This window comes from Martes martes (assembly GCF_963455335.1).
Source record: "Martes martes genome assembly, chromosome: X".
In the NCBI taxonomy this organism is placed as follows: domain Eukaryota; kingdom Metazoa; phylum Chordata; class Mammalia; order Carnivora; family Mustelidae; genus Martes; species Martes martes.
This window is the reverse complement of record NC_137897.1, coordinates 54,848,494-54,868,977: the sequence shown is the minus strand read 5'-3', so window position 1 is coordinate 54,868,977 and position 20,484 is coordinate 54,848,494. Positions and strand designations below refer to the sequence as shown.

Sequence of the window (20,484 nt, the reverse complement as noted above, 5' to 3'; positions counted from 1 at the left end):
AAACAGATTAGGATCAAAACATAGTGAATTACCAAGGCAATCTTCTTCCCTCTCTTCTGGCACAATGTAAGATAATGATGCACTGAATTTCATCTATAAAGATGACACTACTAATTTTCTGGCAGCAGGCCAGGCCCATGAGTTGTTTTGCTATAGGGAGAAGAGATCTGCACAAAGCCACCATTTGACATACAGCATACATTGGCTAGAACCCTGGCTTGAGTACATAGAGCCTAAGTTAAGCTAGACTCTCAAGAACTGACCACAGTACTAGATTTATTAAAGGGGCTGTATACCAGTAGCAGTACTAAAATGCAGCCAAGACTCAAGTCCTCAGCAAAGCATCCCCGATACGTTATTTCAAAAACGGCTCTCTCTACATCTCTGAACATGTTAATGGCATAGGATCTATGTCTTCTAAGTCAGCTTAGAGTCCTAAACAAGAAAGTAGGATCAATAATTGATTCTAATTATATTGAGGTTCTAAATGTATTTTGCTACCTTGCACCAGAGATTCATAGGTAGAATATCAAGGAAATTAAAACTGCTACCAGGGGCTCCTGGATGGCTCAGTGGGTTAAAGCCTCTGCCTTCAGCTCAGGTCATGATCCCAGGGTCCTGGAATGGAGCCCCGCATCGGGCTCTCTGCTCAGCAGGGAGCCTGCTTCCCCCTCTCTCTCTGCCTGCCTCTCTGCCTACTTGTGGTCTCTCTCTCTGTCCAATAAAAACAAATAAAATCTTAAAAAAAAACTGCTACCAAAGTTAAAAACCATTACACATGGCTTATATATACTGTATTTTGTAAAAAGGAAGAGTTGTGTTGGCCTTGCTAATATTTCTTTCTCAAGTGTATGGAGGGTAGAAGAAAGATATAGTGAGGTGGGGAAGATGCCAAGATAATTTGGGATTAAAATGCCATTTATCAAATGCCTAAGTGGGCATTTGAAACCTTCTGTTTCTGGGCTCTTTTCATATTTTCTCTGCCCAACGGTTGTGGCTTCCCGCAGTACTTCTTCCAAGTTCCTACGTTAGGTACCAGTTTTTTTTTTGTTTTTTTTTAAAGGCATAAGGACACCAACAGACGGGATTTGCACCTGCTGTTACCTTTGTCAGAAATGCATTTTCTACTTTTTTCATCAAAGTCCTATTCGTCCTTCAAAATCCAATTCAAATGCCACCTTATCCACTCATGTATGCATGTCTAGTATGTGCCAGCCATTATGCACTTCTCCTTGGAGATGTATTTAATGTATTTGATTGCCATTCTGCGGCTCCCTCCTCTATACTTCCATGTGATCTTATACCTCCATATAAGTACTTATCACCTCTGGGAATTATTTATAAGATTCTCTCTTTTATGAAGACCATGGGCTTCCAGAACTAAGGAACTTTATCTTACTCATTTTTGTATGCCCGTATGTTATGTAGCACAGTGACTTGCACATAGCAGATGGTTAGTAAATCTTACTCTGTTATCTCCCACCCTTTCATTCGTATTTGCTATTTTCTACTTACTCATCTAACTTGACTCTCAATCTTTCTGTCCCTATTACTCTACTAAAACTGTTTTCACCAATGTTGTCAACAACATCCTTCTTACTGATTTCAAGTAGATGGGTGAAACACACTCTTTCCATTGGTTTTATTAAGTTGGATAATTGTAAGCTAGTAGCTATTTTTGCCACTTTATAGGGAGAACCTGCCTGAAGAATGAGGCTACTACAAAGGAAAGCAGAGTTGAGAGAGACCTGACGACATCATTTGATCTCCAAGTTTCAGCCATATCTTAAGCCAGCTTCATCAAGGACTTTATAGGTAAATGAGCCAATAAATCCCATGACCTCGTCTTAAAAAAAAAAAATCCTAATCCAGTTTAGGCCAGCTATCTGGCAACTGAGAGAGTCCTAACTTAGCTAATGATCTCCATTTCTCTATTTCCAGCCCAGATATTTTTCCTGAGCTTCAGGTGCATATCCCCAACTGCTTACAAGATTTCTTCGCTTTGAATTTCCCACAGGTGCCTGAAAATCAAAACTTATTTAAAACCACACATCTTCCTTTTCTGATCATTATCTCTGTGAATAATATAGCACTTTGCCAGAAACCTGGGTGGCTTTCTTGACCCCCGCTTTTCTCCCCTTCAATCAAATCACCAAGTCCTAATTTTTTTCTACCCACTAAGTAAATCTATTTCTATTTCCATTGATGCTACTCTAATTATGCCACCATCATTTCTTATGTATATCATTGCATTGGCCTCCCAGCTGCCTTCTTTGTCTCCCTTATACCCCTTCTAGTCCATTTTTCTCTCCATTTTCTCCACTTTTTCATTATATTTTCAATTACAGTAACATACTTATTGTAACAAGTCAAACAGTACAGAACTATACAAAGAACCACTTAGGAGTTATCCCTTTCCCATCCAACCTCTTTCCACTTGATATAATCAATAATTCAGAATTTGGTGCTTCTGCTTTCCATATCTGTTTCTATGTTTATATCCATATACCTGTATCTAGTAACATTTTTAGGGGGTTAAAATCTTTCTCTTTTTAAAAGATTTTATTTATTTATTTATTTGAGAGAGAGAGAGAGAGCAAGTGAGCAGTGAGAGAGGTGGAGGGGGAGGGAGAGAGAGAATCCTGACCAGTCTCTGCCTGGAATGAAGAGCATAATGTGGGGACTGACTTCACAATCCTGAGATCATGACTTGAGTCGAAACCAACTAGTTGATTTCAATTAGTTGCCTAATCAACTGAACCACCCAGGTGCCCCAAAATCTTTCTCTTTTTTTATAGATATGGGATTATATTTTACACATTACTCTGCAACTTAATTTTTATGACCTAGCAAAGGAACATGGTTATTCTTTAAGTCCATACATAAAACTGCAAAATATTCATTTTAATAGCTGCTAGGATTAAATAGTATGGCTATGTCATCATTTATTCAACCATTTCCTTGTTTTTAGATACTAAGGTTGTCCCTCTCTTTGCCACTAAAACAGTCCTATAATAAATATCCTTGTATATATGGCCTATGTACCAGTATTCTTTTTTTTTTTTTTAAAGATTTTATTTATTTATTTGTCAGAGAGAGAGAGAGCGCGAGCGAGCATAGGCAGACAGAGTGGCAGAGGGAGAAGCAGGCTCCCTGCGGGGCAAGGAGCCCGATGTGGGACTCGATCCCAGGACGCCGGGACCATGACCTGAGCCGAAGGCAGCTGCTTAACCAACTGAGCCACCCAGGTGTCCCTGTACCAGTATTCTTATTTCTGTATGATAGATTCCCCAAACTGTAAGTGCTAGATTATAAAGGTATCCAAATGTTTAATTTGACTGGATAGTTGTATTAATATCCAAAATGGGTGTAATAATTTATATTCTCAAATATGATATATTACATTAATAGAATGAAGGCTAAAAATCATACAAGCATCTTAATAGACTTAGAAAAGCATTTGACAAAATTCAACATTCTTTCATGATTAAAAACTCTTCGCAAATTAGATACAGAAGGAATATATTTCAGCATAAGAAGGCTATATATGACAAGTCCACAGCTAACATCACACTTAACAGTGAAACACTGAAAGCTTTTCCTCTAAGATCAGGAAAAAGACAAAGATACTAATTCTTGCCACTTCCTTCAACATAGTACTTGAAATCCTTTAGCCAGAGCAATTAGGCAAGAAAAAGAAATAAAAGTCATCCAAAATGGAAAGGAAAAAGTAAAACTGTCTCTGTCTGTTGATGATATAAACCTATATATAGTATATCAGTACACTGATAACTATAAAATGCTGATGAGAGAAATAAGTCAAGCAGAGAGAGTCAATTATCATATGGTTTCACTTATTTGTGGAGCATAACAAATAATATGGAGGACAAGGGTAGATGGAGAGGAGAAGGGAGTTGAGGGAAATTGGAAGGGGAGGTGAACCATGAGAGACTATGGACTCTGAAAAACAACCTGAAGGTTTTGAAGGGGCGGGGTGGTGGGAGGTTGGGGGAACCAGGTTGTGGGTATTAGGGAGGGCACGGATTGCATGGAGCACTGCGTGTGGTGAAAAAACAATGAATACTGTTACGCTGAAAATAAAAAAATTAAAAAAAATGATGAGAGAAATTGAAAAAGATACACAAAAAATTAGAAAGATGTCCTGTGTTCTCAGATTAGAAAAATTGATATTGTTAAAATGTTCATATTGCCCAAAGTCATCTATAGATTTCGTGCTCTATCAAAATTCCAATGACATTTGTTTCTCATGGAAATAGAAAAAAAGGTCCTAACATTCATATGGAACCACAAAAAGACCACAGATACCTCAAGCAAACTTAAGCAAAAAGAACAAAGATGAAGGCATTACATTTCCTGATTTCTAAATATATTGCAAAGATAGGGTAATCAAAACAGTATGGTACTAGTGTAAAAACAGTCATATAGACCAATGGAACAGAATAGAGAGCCCAGAAATGAAATCTATGCATTTATAAGCTACCAGTCTTCAACAAGGATGCCAAGAGCACACCATGGGGAGAGGACAGTCTTTTCAATAAATGCTGCTGGGAAAACTGGACATCCACATTCAAAAAAAAAAAAAAGAAACTGGACACTTATCTCACAGCATATATAAAAATCAACTCAAAATGGATACAGTTAAACACAGACCTGAAATTGTAAAACTACTAGAAGAAAACATAGGGGAAAACTTTTTTGATCTCTGAACTTTTTTATTGGCGTCCTGCTCCCCAAAGAGTACACTGCTTCTGCTGCTTCAAAGCCTCAAAACTGATGTCACTGGTCTCAGACACCTCTTTGCCACCCACAGTCCTATAGGTGGTGGTCTTTTAAATGGTTTGCATGGAGTTTTTGCTGTCTAGGGTGTCACCAAGATTGAAGCCCTCTCTCTGTCTTCCAGCAGGTGATAGTAGGTGGTGATTTCTGCCTCTAACTTGGCCTTGATGTTCAGCAGGGCTTTGTACTCCTGGGTCTGGTGTCGCCCCTCTGACTGGGTCTGAGACAGCTCTGACTCTAGGTGAAGGAGCTGCTACATCTGCATGACATAGCAGGTCTCCACTTCCCTCAGGTTGTTCTCCAAGTTGGACTTCATATTTCTCATGGAGTCCAGGTTGATCTCCAAGGACTCAGCTGCTCCTATCTCATCAGTCTGTAAGGTGATCACTGTGGTGCTTTCCTCAATCCACTGGGGTCAGCCTGGTATTTGTCCAGCTCCTTTTAGTTCTTCTCAGCCAGCTCATCATACTGGGGTTGGATGTTCACCATGATCTTGTTGAGGTTTTGAAATTGGGGGCATCCAACTCCATGGTCAATCTGGGCCTGTAGACCATTTACTTCTTCTTCATGGTTCTTTTTCATGAAGAATAGCTCCTCCTTGAGAGCCAGTTTCCATCTCCAGCTGCAACTGAGTGACATTGATGTCTTCAATGACCTTGCAGAGCCCATGGATATCACTGTCCACAGACTGGTGCATGGCCAGCTGTTTCATACTTGACTGTGAAGTTATCAGTACCAAGACAGGCATTGTCAATCTTTAGAACAATGCAGACGTAGTCTACAGACTTGAAAAAGATCTGAGCCCTCAAGTTCTTGGTGATCCTGAATAATGCCCCCAGTCTTTGACCTGTGGTCCCTTCTTTTCTAGGTGTTTTCAGATGTTGATCTCCAGTCTCTGATTATCAGCCTCCAGGCTCCTCACCCTCTTTAGGCAGGAGGACGGGTCATCATTCAGGTCTTTGATGGTTTCCCTCTCACCCTGAATATCCCCTATGCCCACCAGACCCCCGGTCATTCCTGTGGTCAGGCACCCAGACCTCCAGCCACTCTAGAAGCTGGTGGAACAGGACACAGAGATCCAGGAATCTGAGTCCCTAGCTCCTGCATAAGTGTTGGCCACACTGCTGACAGGGCAGACCTGATCGCTAGGTGAATGCATGGAGCCCTGAGTGGTGAAGCTCCTCTGTTCAGGGAGGAAGTCAAGAGGTCAGAACTCAGGCTGCCAGGAAAAAGCTTCTTGACATTGGTCAGGAAAATAATCTTTTGGATATTATCCCAAAAGTATAGGTGGCAAAAGCAAAAAAAAAAAAAAAAAAAAAGACAAGCAGAACTGTATCAAACTAAAAAGCTTCTGCACAGCAAAGGAAATAAACTACAGAGTAAAAAGACAACCTATGAAATGGGGGAAATATACATCTGTTTAGGGGTTAGTATCCAAAATATGTAAGGAATTCAAACAACTCAATAGCAAATAACAACAAAAATAGCATAAATAATAATAACCTGATTTAAAAATGGGCAAAGGACCTGAATAGACAGTTTTCCAAGGAAGACATAAAATTGGCCAACAGGCATATAAGAAGATGCTCAACATCACTCATCATCAGGGAAATGCAAATCAAAACCACAATGAGATGTTACCTTTCACCTGTTAGGATGGCTATCATCAAAAAGATAAGAGACAACATATCAGTTAGGATGTAGAGAAACGGGAACTCTTACACAATGTTGGTAGGAATGTAAAGCAGTACAGCCATTGTGGAAAACAGGTTCCTCAAAAATTAAAAACAAAAATACCACATGATTCAGCAATCTTATTTCTAGGTGTATATACAAAGAAAATGAAATCAGAGATATCTGCATTCTTTTTTTAAAGATTTTTATTTGTTTATTTGACAGACAGAGATCACAAGTAGGCAGAGAGGCAGGCAGAGAGAGAGAGGAAGGGAGGCAGGCTCCCCGCTGAGCAGAGAGCCCGATGTGGGGCTCGATCCCAGGACCCTGGGATCATGACCTGAGCCGAAGGTGGAGGCTTTAACCCACTGAGCCACCCAGGTGCCCCAGATATCTGCATTCTTATGTTTGTTGTAGCATTAGGCATAATAGCCAAGATATGGAAACAACCTAAGTGTCATATGAATGGAAAAAGAAAATTTGGTCACACACATGTGATGAAATATTATTCAGCTTTAAAAAAGAGGAAAATCCTGCCATTTACAACAACACAGATAAACCTGGAAGACATTATCCTAAATGAAATAAGCCAGATAAAGGAAGACAAGTACTGTTGATATTGCTTATATGTAGAATATTAAAAAATTAAACTCATAGAAGCAGAGCAGAATGGTGGTTGACAGGAGCTGGGTGTTAGGGGAAATGGGGAAGTGTTGGTCAAAGGGTACAAAATACCAGTTTTGCAAGATGAATAAGTTCTGGAGACCTAATGCACAGCTTGGTGACTATAGTTACTATTACTGTGTTGCATGCTTGAAATTTGCTGAGAGTCTAAGTCTTAAGTGTTCTCACCACAAAAAAGAGGGAACTAGGTGGGGAGATAGAAATGTTAATTAGCTTGATTGTGGTAATCATTTCACAGTGTATATCAAAATATCACATTGTATACCTTAAATATACACAATTTTTATTTGTCAATTATATCTCTATAAAGCTGGACAAAAACCAATTTATATTCTTTCCACAAATACATGGATTACCCCACCTCCTAATTACCATGGGAGGCTATTATATTATAAAATTATTGCTAATATATTTGGGTGATGGGTAGAAAAATGACATATCATGCATATTTTATTTTAAAAATTAAATTTTCTTACATTAAATTAGTAGTACATATAGATATTTAAAAATTCAAAGATACAGAAATGTAAAAATTAATTCTCCCCCCACAAACTTAGTTTTCTTCCCCCAAGCAACCAGTTACCAGTTACAGATTTATCATAATTTAGTTAATCATTTCCTAAATGATGGACATTTATGTTATTTCCAATACTCTGCTATTTCACATAGTACAGCAAAGAATATCACTGTTGATAAAAGATTTCCCACATGTGAGTATGTCTAGAAGTAACAGTGATTTGAATTGCTGGATCAGAGTATATGCATTTAGCATCTGAAAATATTTTCCATAAAATCTATTCTTGACATTGATCCTGTACTTCCCCATTGTCTTTAGGATAACTTCTATGCCCCAGAAATGGATTCCAAGTCCCTATATGATTTGTCCCCCGCTGGTCAGTTCATTTATCACTTTCCCTTTAAGAATTTATATTAACCATACAAATTTGTTTCAGTTCCTCAAATGAACCAAGCCCCTCTTACTCTAAGCCTTCTAACATGTATGTTCTCTCTGCCTGGTTTACCCTTCCCTCAAATCTTCACTTGGCTAACTCTCCAGCATCTGTCAGGTTGTAGCTCAAGAGACTATTAGGAGACCTTCCTGAACCTTCCAGGTGTAGATCAGGTGCTGCTGCATCCCACAGCATCCTGTGTTTATCCAATTATATCACTTACTATATAGTGTTGAAACTATCCAGCTGTGAGACTGATGAGGGTAGGGTCTTATCTCATTCAAGTCTGTGTCCATAGTGGTTCAAAGGGAGATCAATAGACATTTATTCAACAACTAGTTGGTACTTAATAAACATTTATTTGAGTGAATGAATGGGGGGAGGGAAGGAAGTCCTAGTAGCTCTTCACATGTGAGACAAAAGAGGACCTACAGGTTTAGGAGTAGAATCTAGAGTAAGGCAGGGTTGCATAAGTAATCCACTATAGATCCAATAGGAGCCATCTGCCTGCATATCTACATCTTCCTGTGGCATTTTGAGGAGCCACACAAAAGGGAACTGACAGTTTACCACTTGGCCAACAGGTTAACCTTCTTACAGCCTTCACTTCCTAAAACCTTACTGAGCCTCTTTATGGATGTTAATGAAAAGGCACATTTGACCATCTAAACTGAAATCCAGAGTATTTAATCATCCACACATCATCTAATTGGCTAAGACTACCCTACCTATTATATTATAGAAATCAAGAACAGCTAGGAGAAAATTAAAAGAGAATTAGAAAGAAACAATTAGATCATCTATTCTAGTAGTTCATTTTTTTCTTACCCTTGTATATCTGAGGGATATGATATAATCTCTTCAGTAAGAGTACTATCTCATTATAGAGTTCTTAATGGGGCAGAGTGGTCAGAATTTCCAGGGAGTGAGTATACCTTGAAAAAAACCTCCTTAGATGATTTTCAGTTTCTTACACCAGAGTTGAGAGTCACTGATTCTAACTTAAACTTTAGAAAAACTGAGATCAGAGAAGTAAAGACTTACCCAAGATCATAATGCTAGTATAACTGGCAGAGCTGGGACTATAATCTGGGCCTCCTGGCTCAGAGTTCATCATTTTTCATAATATTTAGAAACAAATAACTAGAAGGAATTTAAGATGGTGAGACAGACCAGAAATACCTTTAGAGAACCTCAGGTCAAGTGGGCTTCTGACCTTTTTCAGGCAAGTAAGAGATTCCTCAAAGATATCTTACCTTTACAACGTTTTCTAATGGGAGGCAGGCATATTCACATTTTACCTTACACAATGCTGTATTGTTTATGCTTGTTATAATGAGTATGTATTATTTTTATTATTTAAAAATTACACAGATATTTTTAAGCAGCCTAATGTTTAACTTTTATACCCAGTTCACTTTAGGACTTAGGTACGGAGGACGGGAATTTGGTAGCTCTTCCAGCTGTAGAGCCTGGTACAATGTCTTACAAGTAGCTGGTATTCTAAAAATGTTTGTTAATCAAATATCAGCGGTAAAAGCTTGTTGAAATCATCTACTGCAGAGCTAGTTCCACCAGTGAAAATATAGCTTTAAAGGGTATTTTGCAATATGAGCAAGCTAAGACATTTTAGCTTACTTAATGTCTTATTTGATATAAAGACATTTACCAGAGGGTTCTGCTGTGGGCACTTACGCTGTTGGCTTCCATGACCAGTAGATGACCTTGGGGACTCTACATCTGAAATCAACAATCCTTTTCAAGTCTACACACATGGTAAACCCTCAAAAGCTTTAATTCAGCCTCATGAACAAACCCCTATAAGCTCTCAAAATGATTTTATTCTTTCTCATTTGATAACAGCATAGTATGGTTCACTGAAAAGCAATCAATATAAGAGAAATACTAGAATGAGGGCACTTATTAATTCTAGCTAACATGTGTATTGGTAGAAAATCTGTTTCTTTGAGGCCATAGCCTTTCATGTTCACCTGTATCAACTTAGTGGTAGCTACGCTCTATTTCATTATTATTTTTATGAAACAAAGGATAAAGTGTATATTTCAATCTTGCTTCTCCATTTTACTCTTTTATAATAGCAAAAAAGGATACTTTTTTGATCTGTGCAAAAGTAAACTACAAAGAAGAGATAATAACAAAAAAGGGACACATATATACAGCCAGACAGATGGTAAGAGAGTGACACAGAACTATACAGATGTGATTGTTTGTTGCTATGAGGTAGGCCATAGTTTGAGGCTTAGAGTCTTCTTCCTATGGACTTGGATACTATTAATGAGCACAAAATGGACAAACTGGTTGAAAGAGAGTATCTCTGCAAAATTTATAATGGGTTATCTATAAATTAATGAATATGAGTACCTAAAATGCCTATGAGACCATGCTATTATATTTGTTTTCCAGAGAGAATATAGTAATAGCAGTTAGTAATTTCTGAAACATTTCTGTGTACATTAATGTTTTTAATCATTACAACAACAGCATGAGGTAAATAAGGCTTTAAAGTTTTAAAGTTAAGAAAACTGAAGCTTGGAGGGATGTCATTCTTCCAAGGTCACATGGCTACTATGGGGGCAGTGACATAAGGATTGGGATCCAGAAATTGTGATTCAGTCTAGTACCTTTTCTATTACACCATGCTGCACTTTAATTTTATTCTTTTACAAGGACAGAAATATGGGAGGAATGCAGGTTTGGAGAGGGATTAATATTCTGATTGATTCGTGAAAATGATCCTACAGGAAGAGAACAGATGATTTTACAATAATATTTATAAAATATAGAAAACACCCCCCTGGGGGAATTCTGAATTCATATTATTTGATTCTAAGACGTCATGACAGTCTAAATGTATCCTACATTTCATTCCAACTAAAAAATAAAGGTCTACAGATTTCTGGAGAACCCTGCAAAAGATGATGAAGCAAGTCACCTAGAGCTATTATTACTATTATTACTTCAGAAACACATCACAACGATGGGTCTCAGCAGGAAATCCTGGCACAGATTTTTGGAACTGTTGTGACTCACAATACCTACAATGAAGGGATCATGTTTTCCTCACAGAACAACACAGCTAAAAGAGCTCATATAATTAGCAAAAATTAGCTTAAAACCTGTATCAAATGCTTTTGGCCAACTCAAAACAGGAGTAGTGAATTTAAGGTAGAGATGTAGTAAAGAAAAAGACGTCACTCATTTTCTGAGAGTTGATGATATATAGGACCAAGATTTATACCGGACGAGAACTAACCCTGTGTTTGGAACTCCTGCTTCCTATTCAATGCCTTCATTTATAGAATAATCCAAATGGAGAAACTGAGATGCATCCAAGAATTCCTTGAATGGTGGGCCAGAAAGATTGAATAGGTCCTGGATATGGCCACTGACATTTTAAAATGCAAGGTGTACTATGCCTTTGTTATGCCTCTAATCAACTAGTTTAGTAGTCCAGTGGAAACAAGGAAAAAGATTTCTGTAGCTTGATTTACTCTTGGTGAACTTATGCAAACTCCTGAGGATCACTATATACCTTTCTTTTCTTAAAATGTGAATGAACTATTTGTCAAACTTGTTTCTCCTACAGAGATTACTGAAGATTATCAAACTTAATTTGTGTAGATCCTAAATAGAAAATCTAGACTCCTTCCATTCCCATTTGTTTTTTTAGTCATTAATTTAACAAAAGTTTGAGGGTCTTCTATGTACTGGTGCTGTGTAAGGTAAACTCCAGGATCTGCATTCACCACCCTACCTTTGGTTCATTTTTACCTATTGCCTATAGATGTATCTGCACCCTCATTAAAGTATAAGCTTTTCAGAGGGTCTTATTTATCTTTATACTTTTTCTGGTAGAGCCTAGAGACTTGTTAAATAATAATAAAATAAAATTTTGCGAGTTGAAGTAAAATGAAAGGGTAGTAACAAAAAAATTTATAAAGGAACTACAACAAATTTTCTTGCTCTTTTTAAACTTAATCCCTATTCTTGACATTTGAAAAATGTATTCTTCCTGAAATCTGTCATGTTATTAAATGTTCAAAGTAAATGACTTTTTTTCTTTGACACTTGTGATGCAAATATGCGCAGGATAGCTAAATTTTTATTATATCAGTAACTTCTGGGTTTAAAATCAACATCTGTGAGGTTTTTTGCTTTTTTTTTCATTAACACAACCACTCTGATTTACTTATCCCATCCTACCTCTTTCTTTGTTCAGATGGCTTACAGATTCACTTTTTCAAAGAGAAGTTACTTATTTTTATAAAACCATCAGCTTATTGTCTTGAGACATGGTGATATACAGTGTAGACTTATATATCCAGCTGCCTCCTTAACATATATACTTGGTTGTATAATAGAAACCTCAAACACAGCATGCCTAACTGAAATTTTTTTTAGTTTCAAGTTTTTATTTAAGTTCCAGTTAACATACAGTGTAATATTAATTTCAGGTACAGAATTTAGAGATTCATCACTTACATAAAACACCCAGTGCTCATCATAAGTGCCCTCCTTAATACCCATTATGCATTTAGCCCATCCTGCTACCCACCTCCCCTCCAGCAATCCTTACTTTGTTCTCTTAATTAAGAATCTATTTTCTCATTAGCTTCTCTCTCCTACCATGTTCATCTGTTTCATTTCTTAAATTCCACAGATGAGTGAAATCATGTGGTACTTGTAGTTCTCTAACTTATTTCGCTTAGCAAAATACACTCTAGCTCCATCCATGTCATTGCAAATGGCAAGATTTAATTCTTTTTTTAGGACTAATATTCCATTCTGTGTATGTATACACACATATTTATACATATTTATACATATATACACACATATATACATACATATGTATATGCATGTATACATACATACATACGTATATGTGAAAAATGCTGGTGGGATTTTGATAGGGATTGTATTAAATGTGTGGGTTGCTTTGGGTAGTATAGACATTTTAACAATATCTGCTCTTCCAATCCATGAACATGTAATATTTTTCCACTTCTTTGTGTCATCTTCAATTTCTTTCGTCATTGTTTTATAGGTTTTTAAACAAGAGTTTATTTATTTATTTGACACACAGAGAGAGATCAAAAGCAGGCAGAGAGGCAGGCAGAGAGAGGGGAGGAAGCCCAATGCAGGGCTCGATCATAACCTGAGCCAAAGGCAGAGGCTTAACCCACTGAGCCACCCAGGCACCCCTCTCTGTTTTAGAATTTTCAGAGTACAGCTCTTCTACCATGTTGGTTAGGTTGATTCGTAGGTATCCTACAGTTTTAGGGACAATTGTAAATGGGACAAATTCCTTGATCTCTCTTTCTGGTGCCTCATTATTGGTGCAGAGCAATGCAACAAATTTCTGTACATTGATTTTGTACCTTGTGACTTCATTGAATTTTTTTATCAGTTCTACCAATTTTTGGGTGGAGTCTTTTGGGGTTTTTACTATAGAGTATCTGCAAAGAGTGAAAGTTTGACTTGTTCCTTGCTGATTTGGATGCCCTTTATTTCTTTTTGTTGTCTTGATTGCTGAGACTATGACTTCTAGTACTATGTGAAATATCAGTGGTAATAGTGGACATCCTTGTTTCTTCCTAACCTTAGAGGAAAAGCTTTCAGTTTTCCCCCACTAAAGATGATATTAGCTGTGGGTTTTTCATATATGGCCTTTATTATGTTGAAGTAGGTTCTCTCTATCCCTATTTTGTTGGGGGTTTTGTCAATAATGGATGTTGTATTTTATCAAATATTCCTTCTGTATCTATTGAGAGGATCATATGGTTCTTATCCTTTCTATTATTAATGTGGTGTGTCACGTTGATTGACTTGTGAATACTGAACCACCATTGCAGCCCAGGAATAAATCTCCCTTGATCATGATAGATGATTCTTTTAATGTACTGTTGGACTTGATTTGCTAGTAGTTTGTTGAGAATTTTTGCATACATGTTCATCAGGGATATTGGTCTGTAGTTCTGTTGTAGTGGGGTCTTTGCCTGGTTTTAGAATCAGGGTAATGCTGGTCTCCTAGAATGAGTTTGGAAGTTTTCATTCCATTTCTATTTTTTGGAATAGTTTGAGAAGAATAGGTATTAACTCTTCTTAGATGTTTGGCTGAATTCCCTGTGAAGCCATCTGGCCCTGGACTTTTGTTTCTTGGCAGTTTTCTGATTACTGAATTTCTTTTCTCATTATCAGTCTATTCAAGTTTTCTGTTTCTTCCTGTTTCACTTTTGGTAGTTTATGTGTTTCTAGGAATTTATTTCTTCCAGATTGCCCAATTAGTTGGCATATAATTTTTCATAATATTTTCTTAGAATTGTTTGTATTTCTGTGGTGTTGGTTATGATTTATCCTCTCTCACTCATGATTTTATTTGTGATCTTTTTCTTTTCTTTTTGATAAGTCTGGCTAGTTCTTTATCAACTTTATTAATTTTTTTCAAAGAAACAGGTCCTGGTTTCATCTGTTCTTTTGTTTGTTTGTTTGTTTTGTTTCCATATCATTTATTTCCACTCTAATCGTTACTATTTCCCTTCTTCTGCTGGCTTTAGGTTTCACTTGTTGTTCTTTTTCTAGCTCTATTAAGTGTAAGGTTAGGTTGTGTATTTGAGATTTTTCTTGCTTCTTGAGGTAGCCCTGTATTCCTATATACTTTCCTTCTTATGACCGCTTTTGCTGCAACCCAAAAGTTTTGGACCATCATGTTTTCATTTTCATTTGTTTCCATGTATTTTTATTCCTTCTTTAATTTATTGGTTGACACATTCATGTGTTCTTTAGTCTCCATGTATTTGTGGTCTTTCCAAATTTTTTTCTTGTGATTGACTTCAAGTGTCATAGTGTTGTGGTCTGAAAATATGTATGGTATGATCTCAATCTTTCTGTACTTGTTGAAGCCTGATTTGTGACCTAGTATTTGATCTATTCTGGAGAATGTCCCATGTGCACTCAAAAAGAATGTGTATTCTACCGCTTTAGGATGGAATGTTCTGAATATAACTGTTAAGTCCATCTGGTCCAGTGTGCCATTCAAAGCCATTTTTCCTTCTTGATTTTCTGCTTAGATAATATGTTCATTGCTATAAGTGGGGTGTTAAAGTCCTCTATTGTTATGTTTTATGATTCACAAGTTTGTTATGTTTTATATATTTGGGTGCTTCCAAGTTGGGGGCATAAATATTTACAACTGTTAGATCTTTGTGTTGGATAGACCCCTTTATTATGATATAGTGCCTTTCTTCATCTCTAGTTATAGTCTTTGGTTTATTTTATTTTTTTAAGATTTTATTTTTAAGTAATCTCCACACCCAATGTGGGGGGTCAAACTTACAGCCCTGAGATGAACCACTGAATGCTCAATTGACTGAGGCACCCTTTTTTGTTTAAAATATAGCTTGTCTGACATAAGTATTGCTATTCTGGCTTTCTTTTGATGTCCACTAGCATGATAAATGTTTCTCCATACCTTCACTTTCAATCTGCATGTATCTCTTTAGGTCTAAAATGAGTTTCTTTTAGGCAGCATATAGATGGGCCTTGTTTTTTTTTTTTTTTAATCCATTCTGACACTCTATGTCTTTTGACTGGAGCATTTACTTCATTTATATTCTCAGTGATTATTGATAGATATGAATTTAGTGCCATGTTATTACATGTTTTGTTATTGTTTCTGGACATTTTCTCTGTTCTTTTCTAGTCTTGGTTGTGTTTAGTCTTTCTTTCCCACTCAAAGAGTCCCTTTTAGAATTTGTTGAAGGGCTGGTTTAGTGGTCATGAATGCCTTTAGTTTTTGTTTGTCTTGGAATTGTTTTAGAAAGATTTTACTTATTTCTTTGAGAGGGAGACAGAGAGCATGAGTGGGGTGGCAGAGAGAGAAGGAGAAGCAGAAAGACCACCTGCTGAGCAGGGAGCCTGATGTGGGGCTCAGTCCCAGGACCCTGAGATCATGACCTGAGCCAAAAATAGCCACTTAACCAACTGAGCCACCAGGAACCCCTGTTTGTCTTGGAAATTCTTTATCTCTCCTATTCTGAACGATGGCCTTGCTGGGTAGAATATTCTTGGGTACAGATTTTTCCTATTCAGCAAACTGAATATAACATGTCACTCTTCTCTGGCCTGCCAGGTTTCTGTGGAAAGATTTGCTGATAACCTTATTTGTTTTACCTTATAAGTTAGGGACTTCTTTTGTCTTGCTTTTTAGGATTCTTCTTTCTCTCTCTATTTTGCAAATTTAACTGATATGTCTTAGTGCTGGCCCGCTTTCTTTGATTTTTTTTTTTCCGCTTTCTTTTATTTTGATGGGAATTCTTTGTGCCTCCTAGATTTGGATATTTGTCTCCTTCTGCAGATGAGGGAAGTTTTCAGCTATAATTTTCTCAAGTAAACCTTCTGTCCCCTTTTCTCTCTCTTCTCCTGGGACTCCAATGATACAAATGTTATTATGCTTTATGGATTCGCTGAGTTCACAAAATGTACACTTGTACTCTAATATTTTTCCCTCTTCAGCTTTGTCATTTTCATAATTTTACCTTCTTTTTTAAGGATTTTATTTATTAGAGAGAGAGAGAGGAAGAGAGAGAGGTGGAGCAGAAGGAGAGGGAGAGAATCTTAAGCAGGCTCCACACTGGGTAGGCTTCAATCTCATGACCTGAGGTCATGACCTGAGCTGCAGGCTTGCTAGGCTACTTTCTATTTTACTTACTCATTCCTCTGATTCTTCCATCCTTGTTGTCATTATATATAGTTGGTTTTGAATCTCAGTAATTGCATTTTTCATTTTGGCCTGACTAGTTTTTAGGTCTTTTATCTCTGCAGTATGGGACACCCTGGTGTCTTCCATGCTTTTCTCAAGCCCAGCTAGTATCCTTATGATTGTTGCTTTAAATTCTGGACCAGGCATATTACTTTTATCTGTTTCAGTTAGATCTCTGGCTGTAACATTTTCTTGCTCTTTCTTTTAGGATGGATTCCTCCATCTTGGCATTTGGTGTGTTAGGAAATCCTGTTATGTTTCCTGCTCCTGAGAGTAATAGCTTTATAAAGAAGAAGTCATATACTGTATAGGGACTGTGCTTCAGGATGTGTCTGTGGTGTATGCAGTGTGCACTCTGCTGTTGTGTTTTGGCTGCTCTTTCCCTCAGGTAAGTCCTCTGCAGTGTTTCTCGTTGCCTTCAGTGGGAAGTGTTTGGACCTTGGCCAGAGTGTGGCAAGTTCTAACTAGGTGTGCTCTGAAATGCTGGTTAAAATGTACTGATACTAGTTCCACTAGAGCTGAAGCTTTGCAGAACTCTGTGGTCAGTAGATATGGTGTGTGCATGGGGGTAGTTGTGCTGGTCTTCTGTGGGGAGAGGCCTGCTGTGCCGGTTCTCAAGCACACTTGCTCCAGAAAAGCAGCACCAGAAGAGTGCAGGGGCGCAAGGTTTGGTATAAGCAGTTTAGCCCACTAGTGTTAGCATTGTGCTTCTTGCTGAAGTTAGTTTATGCTGAATGCCAGGGAGACATATGGGGCCAGCCAGTTCCCTAATTTCCAGAGAGGGAGTGTTTGCATCCTCTGCTGTCCAGGAAGCCCTCCTGGAAGAGTAAAGAATCTCCCCTCCTATGTCTCAGTCATCCCTCAGATTGGTGCCTTGACCCTATCGGTGTCCAGGCTACCTGCCTGCCCAGCAGAACAGTACACCTTGGGCTCTATCCTAGGCAGGCAGTCTGAGTTTTAAAACTCTAAACTGTAGGGACCTGGCATGGCAGGGACCTGTACTGGTCCTCTGGGGGAGGGTCCTGCTGTCCTGGGACTGATGCAGTTTTATCCCAGAAGGGCAGTCACACCAAAGTGCAGAGGCATGGAGTTTGGAGTCAAGTGTAGCAATGAGCCACCATCCAGATTCACTGCCCTAAGGAGGTATCTTTGTACCTATGCTAAGAGGTGGGCGGTAGGGGGGAGGCATTGGTGCCTGCCGGCTCTTTTGTCCCTGGAGAAAATTTGCCACCTCTCCCAGATGCACTCCAATATGGAGAAACTGCCTCCCAATGTGTCCCAGGGGATCCTCAGATTGTGCTCTTTGCCCCAATGCCATCTGCTCACTTCCATAGGAGCAATGCAGCACTCTCAGGGCTTCACATGAGCCACACTGCTGACCTTCTAAAACTCCTGTCTTTGAACCTCACTCATTGTAAAAACTCATGAAAATCAGCCCCTCTCATTTTCCGAGTCAGTGACTATGGGGAACAGTCTTCCTTGTATGATCTCCTGTGTATTCCTCTCTCTCATGCATGTGCATGTCTCCCTCTGTGACCAGGGCTCCCTCTTCTCCACAGCACCTGTGATCTGCTTCTCCCCCAAACAATGTCTCTACACCTCCTACCTTCAAAGATGTGGCCTTCTCTCTCCCTCTAGCTGTTCAGTTTGTTCTTTCAGTCTTCAGATTGATTTCTTGGGTATTCAGAATAATTTGATATTTATCTAGCTGTGCTCGAGGGATGAGACAAAACTAGGGTCCTCCTAATACTCCATCTTCTGAATTCTTTTTTTAATTCATGTATAATTAATATATAGAGTTATAATAGTGTGAGGTATACAATATAATGTTTCAACAATTCTATACATTTCTCGGTGTTCATCAGGTTAAGTATACTCTTGGAGATAGGAAGATGGCACTGAAGTAGGAGGACCCTAGGCTCACCCTGTCCCATTAATACAACTAGATGATTACCAAATCATCTGAAATACCCCAGAAATCAACCTGAAGACTGACAGAACAAACTCTACAACTAAAGAGAAAGAAAAGGCTGCATCAAAAAATGTGGGGAGTGCAGAGATGTGGTTTAAGGGGAAAACAGATCCTGGCTGCAGCAGAGGGGAGTGAGCCAGAGTCGTGGAGAAGGGTGTGAGAGAGAGAGAAGCATACAGAGGAATGAACAAAGCAAATGTTTCCCTGCCATTGGCTTGGAAAACAAGAGGGGTTGAATTTTGTGAGTCCTTGCAACCAGTGGGGCTTAAAGCCTAGAGTTTTAAAGGTGAGCAGGCTAGACTGGGATAGAACCTAGAGGGCACGGTGATGCTCTTGGAGAAAGGCAGCAAACAACCCAGGTGCATACAGCATTGAAAGAGTGATGTGAAGAATGCCTAGGACACTGTGGGGAGATTATTTGCTCTTTCCAGTGCAGGACCCTGAGAGGCAGCATTCATGCAGATACAAAGGAGCTGGCCAGCACCATTTCCCTCCTCCAACCCTTAGTATAAACACAAAATCACCTGTGGGAAGCAGCACAGTGTAGAAGTGTAGAAGCTGGCTGCCCAACTTGCTTACTTAGCGCCCCCCCCCCCCGTGCTATGGGTGAAAGACCCATCTCAGTCACATTTACCTCTTTCCCCATGTGGCAGGCCCCTCCCCCAGAAGACCAGCACAAAACCCAGTCCATACCACATATACTGACCAGAGAATTTTTCATGGCCCTAATTCTGGTGAAGGCGGTGACAGATCTCATTTCAAAAGCAGACCAGAGCATATTTAATTAAAGCTCACCACATTTAGGCCAGGGACAAAACACTGCCCACAGGAGGCAAGGAGAGCCTCTGCAGATGACTGGTCTGAAGGATAGAGCAACCAGAACACAAAAGCAGGGAACACACAACACACAGCGGACTGCCAAGCCATGGGCACTACATAACTTCTTCATAAGGACATTACTTTTAGGAGGTGGAGACATATCTGGTTTTTCTAGAAAAAAAAAAGTAGGCAGAGATGTAGAAAATGTCAGAAGACAGAGGAATTCATCCCAAATGAAAGAATAAGTTAAAGCCACGGCCAGAGATCTAAGTAAAACAGATATAAGTAACATGCATGATTGAGAATTTAAAGCAGTAATCATAAGGATACTCACTGGTCTTGAAAAAAGAACTGAAGACATCAGTGGGACCCTTACCACAGAGACAAAAGAGTTAAAAAAGAATCAATCAGAGATGAAGAGTGCAATAAACAAGATTAGAAACATGCTTGATGCAATGAACAGGTTGGGGGAAGCAGAAGAATGAATTAATGACATAGAAGACAAGTAATGGAGGCAATGAAGCTAAAAAAAAAAGAAGAAAGGAGAATTATGTAAAATGAGAATAGACTTAGAAAACCCTGTGACTCCATCAAATGTAATAACATATGTACTACAGGAGTCCCATAAGCAGGAGAGGGAACAAAGTGGGCAGAAAATTGGACTGAAGAAATAATAACTGAAAACATCACTAATCTGGGGAAGGAAATAGACATCTAGATCCCCAAGGCAGAGAACTTTCATCAAAATCCACAAAAGCAGACCTACACCAAAACGTAACAATTAAATATGCAAAATATAATGATAA

The 20,484-nt window shown here is 38.5% G+C and overlaps 1 protein-coding gene and 1 pseudogene across 9 annotated transcripts in view; both read right to left on the bottom strand.

Moving 5' to 3' along the window:
• EDA (ectodysplasin A) overlaps positions 1 to 20,484 on the bottom strand; it is a gene marked incomplete at both ends in the record, with an annotated part of 430,893 nt that overhangs the window by 89,854 nt on the left and 320,555 nt on the right. The window lies entirely within an intron of this gene.
• On the bottom strand, positions 4,734 to 5,956 carry LOC308336978 (keratin, type I cytoskeletal 18-like; annotated as a pseudogene). The gene has a single exon. The product of its transcript is annotated as a keratin, type I cytoskeletal 18-like (transcript).